Source organism: Oryzias latipes, chromosome 22 (assembly GCF_053564925.1).
Source record: "Oryzias latipes strain Hd-rR chromosome 22, Olatipes_Hd-rR_3.1".
Lineage (NCBI taxonomy): Eukaryota > Metazoa > Chordata > Actinopteri > Beloniformes > Adrianichthyidae > Oryzias > Oryzias latipes.
This window is the reverse complement of record NC_136258.1, coordinates 3,226,932-3,236,676: the sequence shown is the minus strand read 5'-3', so window position 1 is coordinate 3,236,676 and position 9,745 is coordinate 3,226,932. Positions and strand designations below refer to the sequence as shown.

The window sequence follows — 9,745 nt, the reverse complement described above, 5'->3', positions numbered from 1 at the left end:
TATCAATAATTATTGGTTTAATGTGATAATGTGTTCTAATGATAATCACTGATTATTACATATCAGTTACTGTTACTGTTTACTGAAATCATGAATGAATGTTTTCTGAAGATAATCAATCATTACTAAACACTGGATTTTGTAACTTGAAGAAAATCTGTCAGATCAGAACCGGATTACAAAAACTGTAAGACTATCAATGAATGAACTCAGTAGAGGTGGGATTATATAAGATCAATTCTTCCCTCTCCTTTTCAAGCAATAAATCAAACTCTACTTAACTTTACTTAATTATCACTATAATAAATTAAGCAAATGTGATTTAAGTGTCTTTTTTTATCTATGCATTTCATCATTTCTGTTATCACTTTGATCAATCTGTGAACATTCTTTTTGGCTTTTGACTACAATGCTTGAAATAAATCAATAAAAATCAAAAGAATCTAAAACCGATATTTTAAGAAAAACTGATCTTTTTAAGAAAACTTGGAGGCTCTTCCTTGACTAAATTAATGTGAACATCTCTGCCATCATGACAAGAGCATTTGTGTAGAAGTGTACTTTCTTTGTCGTCTATTAGATTTTATTTATTCACTTTATTGCACACTCATCTTAAGACTCTCTTTGTATCGTTAATGGACTATGATGGAAACCCTTTGATGTACCCGACTCATCTTATCTGGAATTGGTTTGTCTTTTCTCCGGCTGTCCTTTTTTTTCTTCTTCTTTTTGTATTATTGGGATAGAGGGTTGGTTTTCCTTTCTGCTTGTTTGCTTTAGCCTATGTCTGTCTATGTACTGTTTTGTTGTGTATGTGGTTACTGACAAAAACTGAAAAATCAAGTGTTTAGGGCAGGGGTCGGGAACCTTTTTGGCCAAGAGAGCCATAAACGCCACATATTTTTAAATGTAATTTTGAAAGAGCCATACAATAATGTAGTGTCCCTTTACCACACTGAGGCACGGAGACTTAATCTATTTTAAGGTTCTTTATTCTGTTTACTGTAGACCGCAACAAACGCCGTATAATTAATTCAGCAACTCCTGAATCTCTCCAGCGAGATGAAAGCGCTTCTCCCAACTTTATATTCCCCTGCTCCCGCTCCAGCCCTCCCATTTCCCTTAGTCGGCCCATAGCTGAACCCCATTGGTCCAAATTACCGAACAACAGGCTGAGTGACAGAACTGAGAGCCAATCAGATCTCTGCTTGATGCGTTCAATGAACTCCAGAACTTTTAAGGCGGCCCAACAGCCACCCAGTCCAAGTCAGTAAGCAACGATATGTTTAAAACTAAATATAGAAGTGAATGTGTGCATTTGATGTAATTTCAACATTTTTAAAATACAATAAGTCTGTGGATTCTTTCTAATAACATTGTTATGCTGTTGCTGATAAATGAGGCGTTGAGACTTTAAACGTGATCGTAGGTTGGTCTGAATGGTCTTTAGATGTGACACAGATTGCTCACATGCAGACGCGGAGCCAAACAAACATTATAAAACATAAAGAAAACAATAATAAACAACTTTGAAGTATCAAACACGATTGGTTCTATATTACCTCTCTTTCTGACAGAAGCCGTGTCTCCACTTTAGTTGTGTTTCTGGATTTGGTCGTTTGTAACGTGGATGTTTTTTGTGATTCGTAATTTGCTAATTTGCACCTGAATTTGCTTTTGTGTTTGATTTTTGATTGATTTGATTTATTGATTTATTTCAAGCATTGTAGTCAAAGCAATAAAAAATTTACACAGATTTATAAAACTCATTACAGAAATTATGAATGGATAGATTAAAAGGACAGAAAATAAAACAAAACAAAAACGTCACTTAAATCACATTTGCTTAATTAAATACAGTGATCATAAACTAAACTGTTTCAGGACTCTGTAATTTGTTCTGGGATTAGCTGTTGTGTTACAGTTTTGTTCATTTGTACTGGGATTTGTTGTTGTTGTATCTTAAATGTAAACGTGTCTTGCACCTCTCGGCCACCGTACCCAACTGACAGTGTGCTCAGTGAATGTATGGGAGGACAAACCCCTGCATGGGATGTATCACCGGACCATAACTGAAGTGGCTGATATCAAGAAGTCCTACCAATGGCTAGAAAGGGCTGGCCTACAGGACAGCACTGAAGCGCTCATCCTGGCAGCTCAGGAACAAGCCCTGAGCACCAGAGCGATAGAGGCTCAGATCTACCACACCAGACAAGACCCAAGGTGTAGATCTACCACACCAGACAAGACCCACGGTGTAGATCTACCACACCAGACAAGACCCAAGGTGTAGATCTACCACACCAGACAAGACCCAAGGTGTGGATCTACCACACCAGACAAGACCCAAGGTGTAGATCTACCACACCAGACAAGACCCACGGTGTAGATCTACCACACCAGACAAGACCCAAGGTGTAGATCTACCACACCAGACAAGACCCAAGGTGTAGATCTACCACACCAGACAAGACCCAAGGTGTAGATCTACCACACCAGACAAGACCCAAGGTGTAGATCTACCACACCAGACAAGACCCAAGGTGTGGATCTACCACACCAGACAAGACCCAAGGTGTAGATCTACCACACCAGACAAGACCCACGGTGTAGATCTACCACACCAGACAAGACCCAAGGTGTAGATCTACCACACCAGACAAGACCCAAGGTGTGGATCTACCACACCAGACAAGACCCAAGGTGTAGATCTACCACACCAGACAAGACCCAAGGTGTAGATCTACCACACCAGACAAGACCCACGGTGTAGATCTACCACACCAGACAAGACCCAATGTGTGGATCTACCACACCAGACAAGACCCAAGGTGTAGATCTACCACACCAGACAAGACCCAAGGTGTAGATCTACCACACCAGACAAGACCCAAGGTGTAGATCTACCACACCAGACAAGACCCAAGGTGTAGATCTACCACACCAGACAAGACCCAAGGTGTGGATCTACCACACCAGACAAGACCCAAGGTGTAGATCTACCACACCAGAGAAGACCCACGGTGTAGATCTACCACACCAGACAAGACCCAATGTGTGGATCTACCACACCAGACAAGACCCAAGGTGTAGATCTACCACACCAGACAAGACCCAAGGTGTAGATCTACCACACCAGACAAGACCCAAGGTGTAGATCTACCACACCAGACAAGACCCAAGGTGTAGATCTACCACACCAGACAAGACCCAAGGTGTAGAGCTACCACACCAGACAAGACCCAAGGTGTAGAGCTACCACACCAGACAAGACCCAAGGTGTAGAGGTACCACACCAGATAAGACCCAAGGTGTAGAGTTACCACACCAGACAAGACCCAAGGTGTGGATCTACCACACCAGACAAGACCCAAGGTGTAGATCTACCACACCAGACAAGACCCACGGTGTAGATCTACCACACCAGACAAGACCCAAGGTGTAGATCTACCACACCAGACAAGACCCAAGGTGTAGATCTACCACACCAGACAAGACCCAAGGTGTGGATCTACCACACCAGACAAGACCCAAGGTGTAGATCTACCACACCAGACAAGACCCAAGGTGTAGACCTACCACACCAGACAAGACCCACGGTGTAGATCTACCACACCAGACAAGACCCAATGTGTGGATCTACCACACCAGACAAGACCCAAGGTGTAGATCTACCACACCAGACAAGACCCAAGGTGTAGATCTACCACACCAGACAAGACCCAAGGTGTAGATCTACCACACCAGACAAGACCCAAGGTGTAGATCTACCACACCAGACAAGACCCAAGGTGTGGATCTACCACACCAGACAAGACCCAAGGTGTAGATCTACCACACCAGAGAAGACCCACGGTGTAGATCTACCACACCAGACAAGACCCAATGTGTGGATCTACCACACCAGACAAGACCCAAGGTGTAGATCTACCACACCAGACAAGACCCAAGGTGTAGATCTACCACACCAGACAAGACCCAAGGTGTAGATCTACCACACCAGACAAGACCCAAGGTGTAGATCTACCACACCAGACAAGACCCAAGGTGTAGAGCTACCACACCAGACAAGACCCAAGGTGTAGAGCTACCACACCAGACAAGACCCAAGGTGTAGAGGTACCACACCAGATAAGACCCAAGGTGTAGAGTTACCACACCAGACAAGACCCAAGGTGTAGATCTGCCACACCAGACAAGACCCAAGGTGTAGAGCTACCACACCAGACAAGACCCAAGGTGTGGATCTGCCACACCAGACAAGACCCAAGGTGTAGATCTACCACACCAGACAAGACCCAAGGTGTAGATCTACCACACCAGACAAGACCCAAGGTGTGGATCTACCACACCAGACAAGACCCAAGGTGTAGATCTACCACACCAGACAAGACCCAAGGTGTAGATCTACCACACCAGACAAGACCCAAGGTGTAGATCTACCACACCAGACAAGACCCAAGGTGTAGATCTACCACACCAGACAAGACCCAAGGTGTAGATCTACCACACCAGACAAGACCCAAGGTGTAGAGTTACCACACCAGACAAGACCCAAGGTGTAGATCTACCACACCAGACAAGACCCAAGGTGTAGATCTACCACACCAGACAAGACCCAATGTGTAGATCTACCACACCAGACAAGACCCAAGGTGTAGATCTACCACACCAGACAAGACCCAAGGTGTAGAGCTACCACACCAGACAAGACCCAAGGTGTAGATCTACCACACCAGACAAGACCCAAGGTGTAGATCTACCACACCAGACAAGACCCAATGTGTAGATCTACCACACCAGACAAGACCCAAGGTGTAGATCTACCACACCAGACAAGACCCAAGGTGTAGATCTACCACACCAGACAAGACCCAAGGTGTAGATCTACCACACCAGACAAGACCCAAGGTGTGGATCTGCCACACCAGACAAGACCCAAGGTGTAGATCTACCACACCAGACAAGACCCAAGGTGTAGATCTACCACACCAGACAAGACCCAAGGTGTGGATCTACCACACCAGACAAGACCCAAGGTGTAGATCTACCACACCAGACAAGACCCAAGGTGTAGATCTACCACACCAGACAAGACCCAAGGTGTAGAGCTACCACACCAGACAAGACCCAAGGTGTAGATCTACCACACCAGACAAGACCCAAGGTGTAGATCTACCACACCAGACAAGACCCAATGTGTAGATCTGCCACACCAGACAAGACCCAAGGTGTAGATCTACCACACCAGAAAAGACCCAAGGTGTAGATCTACCACACCAGACAAGACCCAAGGTGTAGATCTACCACACCAGACAAGACCCAATGTGTAGATCTACCACACCAGACAAGACCCAAGGTGTAGATCTACCACACCAGACAAGACCCAAGGTGTAGATCTACCACACCAGACAAGACCCAATGTGTAGATCTACCACACCAGACAAGACCCAAGGTGTAGGCTGTGCAAAGAGGTGCCTGAAACAATCCAGCACATAACTGCAGGATGTAAGATGCTGGCAGATAAAGCATACATGGAGCGCTACAATCAAGTGGCTGGAATAATATACAGGAACATGTGTTCAGAATATGGACTGGAAATGCAAAGGTCAAAGTAATTTATTTTAAAGTCCTTTTGTTGGTTTATAATTGTTTCTATGGTCTCTGGTCTTCATATTTATCTGATGTGATTTTAAAGTATGAGTCCTAAAGGACCCTGATGTCCTCTGACATTGACCTTTTGGTTATCCCAAAAGTTAGGACTAAAACATACGGCGAGACTGTTCATGTTATTAAAGGAAGGCTTAAGACCTACCTTTTAATTTAGCTTTTAGTTGCATTTTAGGAATTTATTTGACATTTTAAATATTTATGTTCTCTTTTTACTAGTTTGATATGTGTATGTATATACATTTATTTAATTGAACTCTTTTATTTATGTGTTTTTAATTTTTTAGTCACACTAACCATTTATATGTCTATCAAGGTTTATTTATGTAATTATTTGTTTTTTGTTCTTGTTTTAAATATATTTTAATTTTATTCCTTTTACATTTTAGTTGTAACTCCAGTGGAGGGGGGGGGGGGGGGGATTTGATTGTTTTTTATGCAAAGCACTTTGAGTGACCTGTGTTGTAAATGCATGGAAATGGATTATGCAACAGTCTTTGCATTTTCACTTTAATTATGTCACAGAATAAGTGGCGTTGAAGAAAAAAATGAAAAAATATTTTTAAAGGATTGATTTTATTTTTTATTTTTGAGTCATTTGATGCAGTTAGATTGTGAAAAGGAAAAAAGCTTTTTTGTTGTGAAATTGTTGTTAATTGTGAAATAAGATATTAACCCTTGTGCTATCTTAGATGACCCCCCCTTACATTGACGTGTTCTCCCTACCATGGCAAAGGTGGATAAAGGTGGAAAGATTTCATGTAATCCATGGACACCAGTGAAGATCACAAACCATTGAAGAAAAAAGGTTCAGAGCACTGTCTAGTGGGTCTAGATGACCCAACTCCCAATGTTAAAATGCCTAGGATAGAACAAGGGTTAGATATCTAAATAAGTCTCTTAATTAATTTTGCTACACATTTACTTAAAATTTTTTTTTAAATGAAATATCAAATACCATTTTCTTCATCATTTTAATTAAGTGACAGAATGAGCAGTTATGAAGAAGAAAAAGGGATTTAGCGGCTTGATTTTTCTTTTTTCTTTTCAAAGTCTGTACTGTATTTGAAGATTTTTGGAGCCAACAGGTATGTTTGTCACACTTGAGTATGTGTGCGTGGACAAGCCCCGCCCCTTTTGGTTAACATTTACACCAGACAGTAATGATGATAATCCTCCAGCATCTTATTGCTTCATGACTGTAACCCCCCACACCCCACACCACCACCTCTGTAATCATCCTCCAGATTTCCTTAACTCTCCTCCCCCCCCCCCCCCCCCCCCCACTTAACCTCTGTCTCCAACATCCCTCCCTTCTTTCCCCTTCTTCTTTTCCGTCCGGTCCAACGGAAAAAAGGAGGCAAGTTTAATAATATGAAAATAAAGCCTTTAGCCTAAATAACAAAAGGGGGTTGATACAAATATACACCTTGTGTGTGTTAGAAGATCTAGAACCCCTGTTGTAACAGTAAAATATGTCCAACACAAGAGGCTTCCAGCTACTGTCTGTCTGCTGAGCTGTTGAACAGGACAAGTTAAAAAAAACGGGTAAACCAGCCAACATGCCTTTTACTGCAGACTTAGACAGTGAACTTTGTTCTTTTTCAAAATGAAACAGCAGAGTATCTGTGATGTTCAAGATTTCTGACACTCACGAGGCAAAAGGAGCAAAAGGAAAAAGTCAATTTCCAGCAGGAGGAATTTCTTTTTCAATAAGCAAAGAGGCAGATACAACTTTAGGCATCACTACAGAAAGAATGCATTCATGGGAGTTCCTGTTAGACCAGAGAAGCAGCTTCCCTTTAGAGGAAACATTCAGTCACTTCTAATTTTGTTTTTCTGCAAGACGAAGCAGGAAAAACCTGGTAAGCGTTGTTCCAACGTTTTATTTTTTGATTGTGTTAAGTATATCACTTAATTTGATTTATTTTGATTGGATTTTGCAATTTAAACTGTTAATCTCTCATCATAATTCATCATCCTCCCTATATTTTTGTTAGTTTTCCATGTATATAGTTTTAAACTAGCAGATTTTGCTTTTAACATTCAACTCATGGATGGCAGTGTTTCTCTCTTTAGCAATTTCTTAAAGCAACTTTTAGTTTTACAGAAATCCATCAAACATGCATACATATTTAACAATAAAAATGAGCAAGTGTAAACATTTAGTTTCAATTACTCAAGGAATTTCTAGCTATGAAAACAATGCAATTATGAATTTGTTCAGCTCTCAGTAACTCAAAGCTTTCTTGAAAATGGACATACTTGAAAATTTAATAACATTTGAAGGAATTCATATTTTTATATAATAGAAGTGAATATTGCCTCAACCACCCTTCTTTGAAATGTGTATCTTCCTACAGTTCTTTTCAGATAAACACATAATTAAATATGGTCAAGCTATGAGACTATACAATCCAACTTTCTGATATTTGTTGTATGATTTTTTATATCTAGTATTTTTTGGAGCCATGCAGCAGTTTTACAAATTGAACCTCAACCTTTTTAACTCAGACATGTAAGGGTTACTGGCAGACGAAGTGTGCATTATCACTTTTTAAGCCTGAACCGTCCGACGCAAAGCGGTTGCTTCCGCGAAGTGCGTTAAATACCATGGTCACTTACAAAAGAAATAAATAGTAACCAGTTTTTAGTCCTTAAGTCTTGTTTTTTTTCCAATTTGGATCGCTTTTCTTACAAAAAGCGCACAAAAAGTCTGTGTTGTGCCGCACCACCGCTGCAGTCAAGATTCGGCAAAATATACAGTATATGCTGATCTATACGCTGTGGCGACCCCTGATGGGAAAAGCCGAAAGAGAAAGAAGATGCTGATCTTGCTGATGGGTTAAATAAAGCATCAGTTCAGAGAGAAAGTTCTCCTCTTACCGCTTGTTTTTGTCCAGATGATGAAGTAAAAGGTTGTTTTAAAGAAGCCGGCGCAGTGATACAAAACATTTAAGCTAGGTGACCGGACCTTTTTTTTTCACCGTGCGGTTATCAGGTTTTAATGCACACCCAGCAGCCAATCAGAACTGAGTATTGAACCGGACCATGGTATAATACAAGTTAATTTATAGCTGATTGAGGAACAATTCTTTTAGCAATATTTATTTTTGGATGTAACTAGCAATAACTCCAATAAATAATAATAACTCAAATAAATGTTTTGTTGACACAATTATTATAAATATTGTTTATGTTGTAGCCTCTGTTATTTCAAAGATATTGCATTGGTTTACTTATGTTTAGGCTAGTTTGAGTTTTAGGATAAGCAGGAGGGAAGGCTAGTAAAAGGTAAACATAACGTGTGTACCTTTTACTGATAAGAATAGCATTAAGCTAGTTCGAAAAGGAAATTTTGCCATTTCCACTTTTGTTTCAATCTATCTTGAAAACATCCCTAAAAGTTCTCATTCAACTAGCTCAATTAGCAAACTAGGCTTACATGAACACAAATCTAGTGCATTATGATAATTGTAGTATTTCCAGTGTTTCAAGCTAACAAAGCGCTTAACCATATTGATAACTTTCAGGTCGCTCAATTAGTAAATTTTGATAACATTAGGGACAATGTTAGGCTAGCTAGGTGGGCTAATTTTTAAAGTTACTATATTTTTTAAGCGACTGGTGTTATTTGCACATATTTGCGTGCGACCAGCACAAAAAATGACAGAAATTCCTGTTATCCTCATGTGCAGCCAAGCCAAGACGCACACTGCTGCACTACACGCAGGTATTTTAAGTGTGCCTGAGGCTGAATTTTGTGGTTTTTAAAATTAAACCTAAAGTTAAAGTCTGATTAGTTGTCACGCTCCTAGGTGTGTGAAATGTCTTCTCCACGTTTGAGCCATCCACTGGAGGAGCTGTGAGTGCAGAGGAAAGCAAAAAAATAAAGTTTAGTTATTTTTTATTTATTTATTTATTGTAGCGTGGTTATCATTGGGATCATTGGGAGCAAACTTTACATGAATGCATTGTACAGTGTGTGCATTGTGTTTATGGTAACGTGCACGATTATGAGTAAGGCACATGTTACAGTTTTGGTTTGTTTATCTGGGGGGGCCTGTATTTTAAA

General features: G+C 40.7%; 1 protein-coding gene across 1 annotated transcript in view; it reads left to right on the top strand.

Moving 5' to 3' along the window:
- The first annotated feature begins 7,497 nt into the window (after positions 1 to 7,497).
- LOC101168908 (NACHT, LRR and PYD domains-containing protein 12-like) overlaps positions 7,498 to 9,745 on the top strand; it is a 30,144-nt gene continuing 27,896 nt past the window's right edge. Inside the window, exon 1 of the mRNA XM_078940266.1 lies at positions 7,498 to 7,535. The gene's annotated coding sequence lies outside the window, so the exon portion shown is untranslated. The remainder of the gene's footprint in view (positions 7,536 to 9,745) is intronic.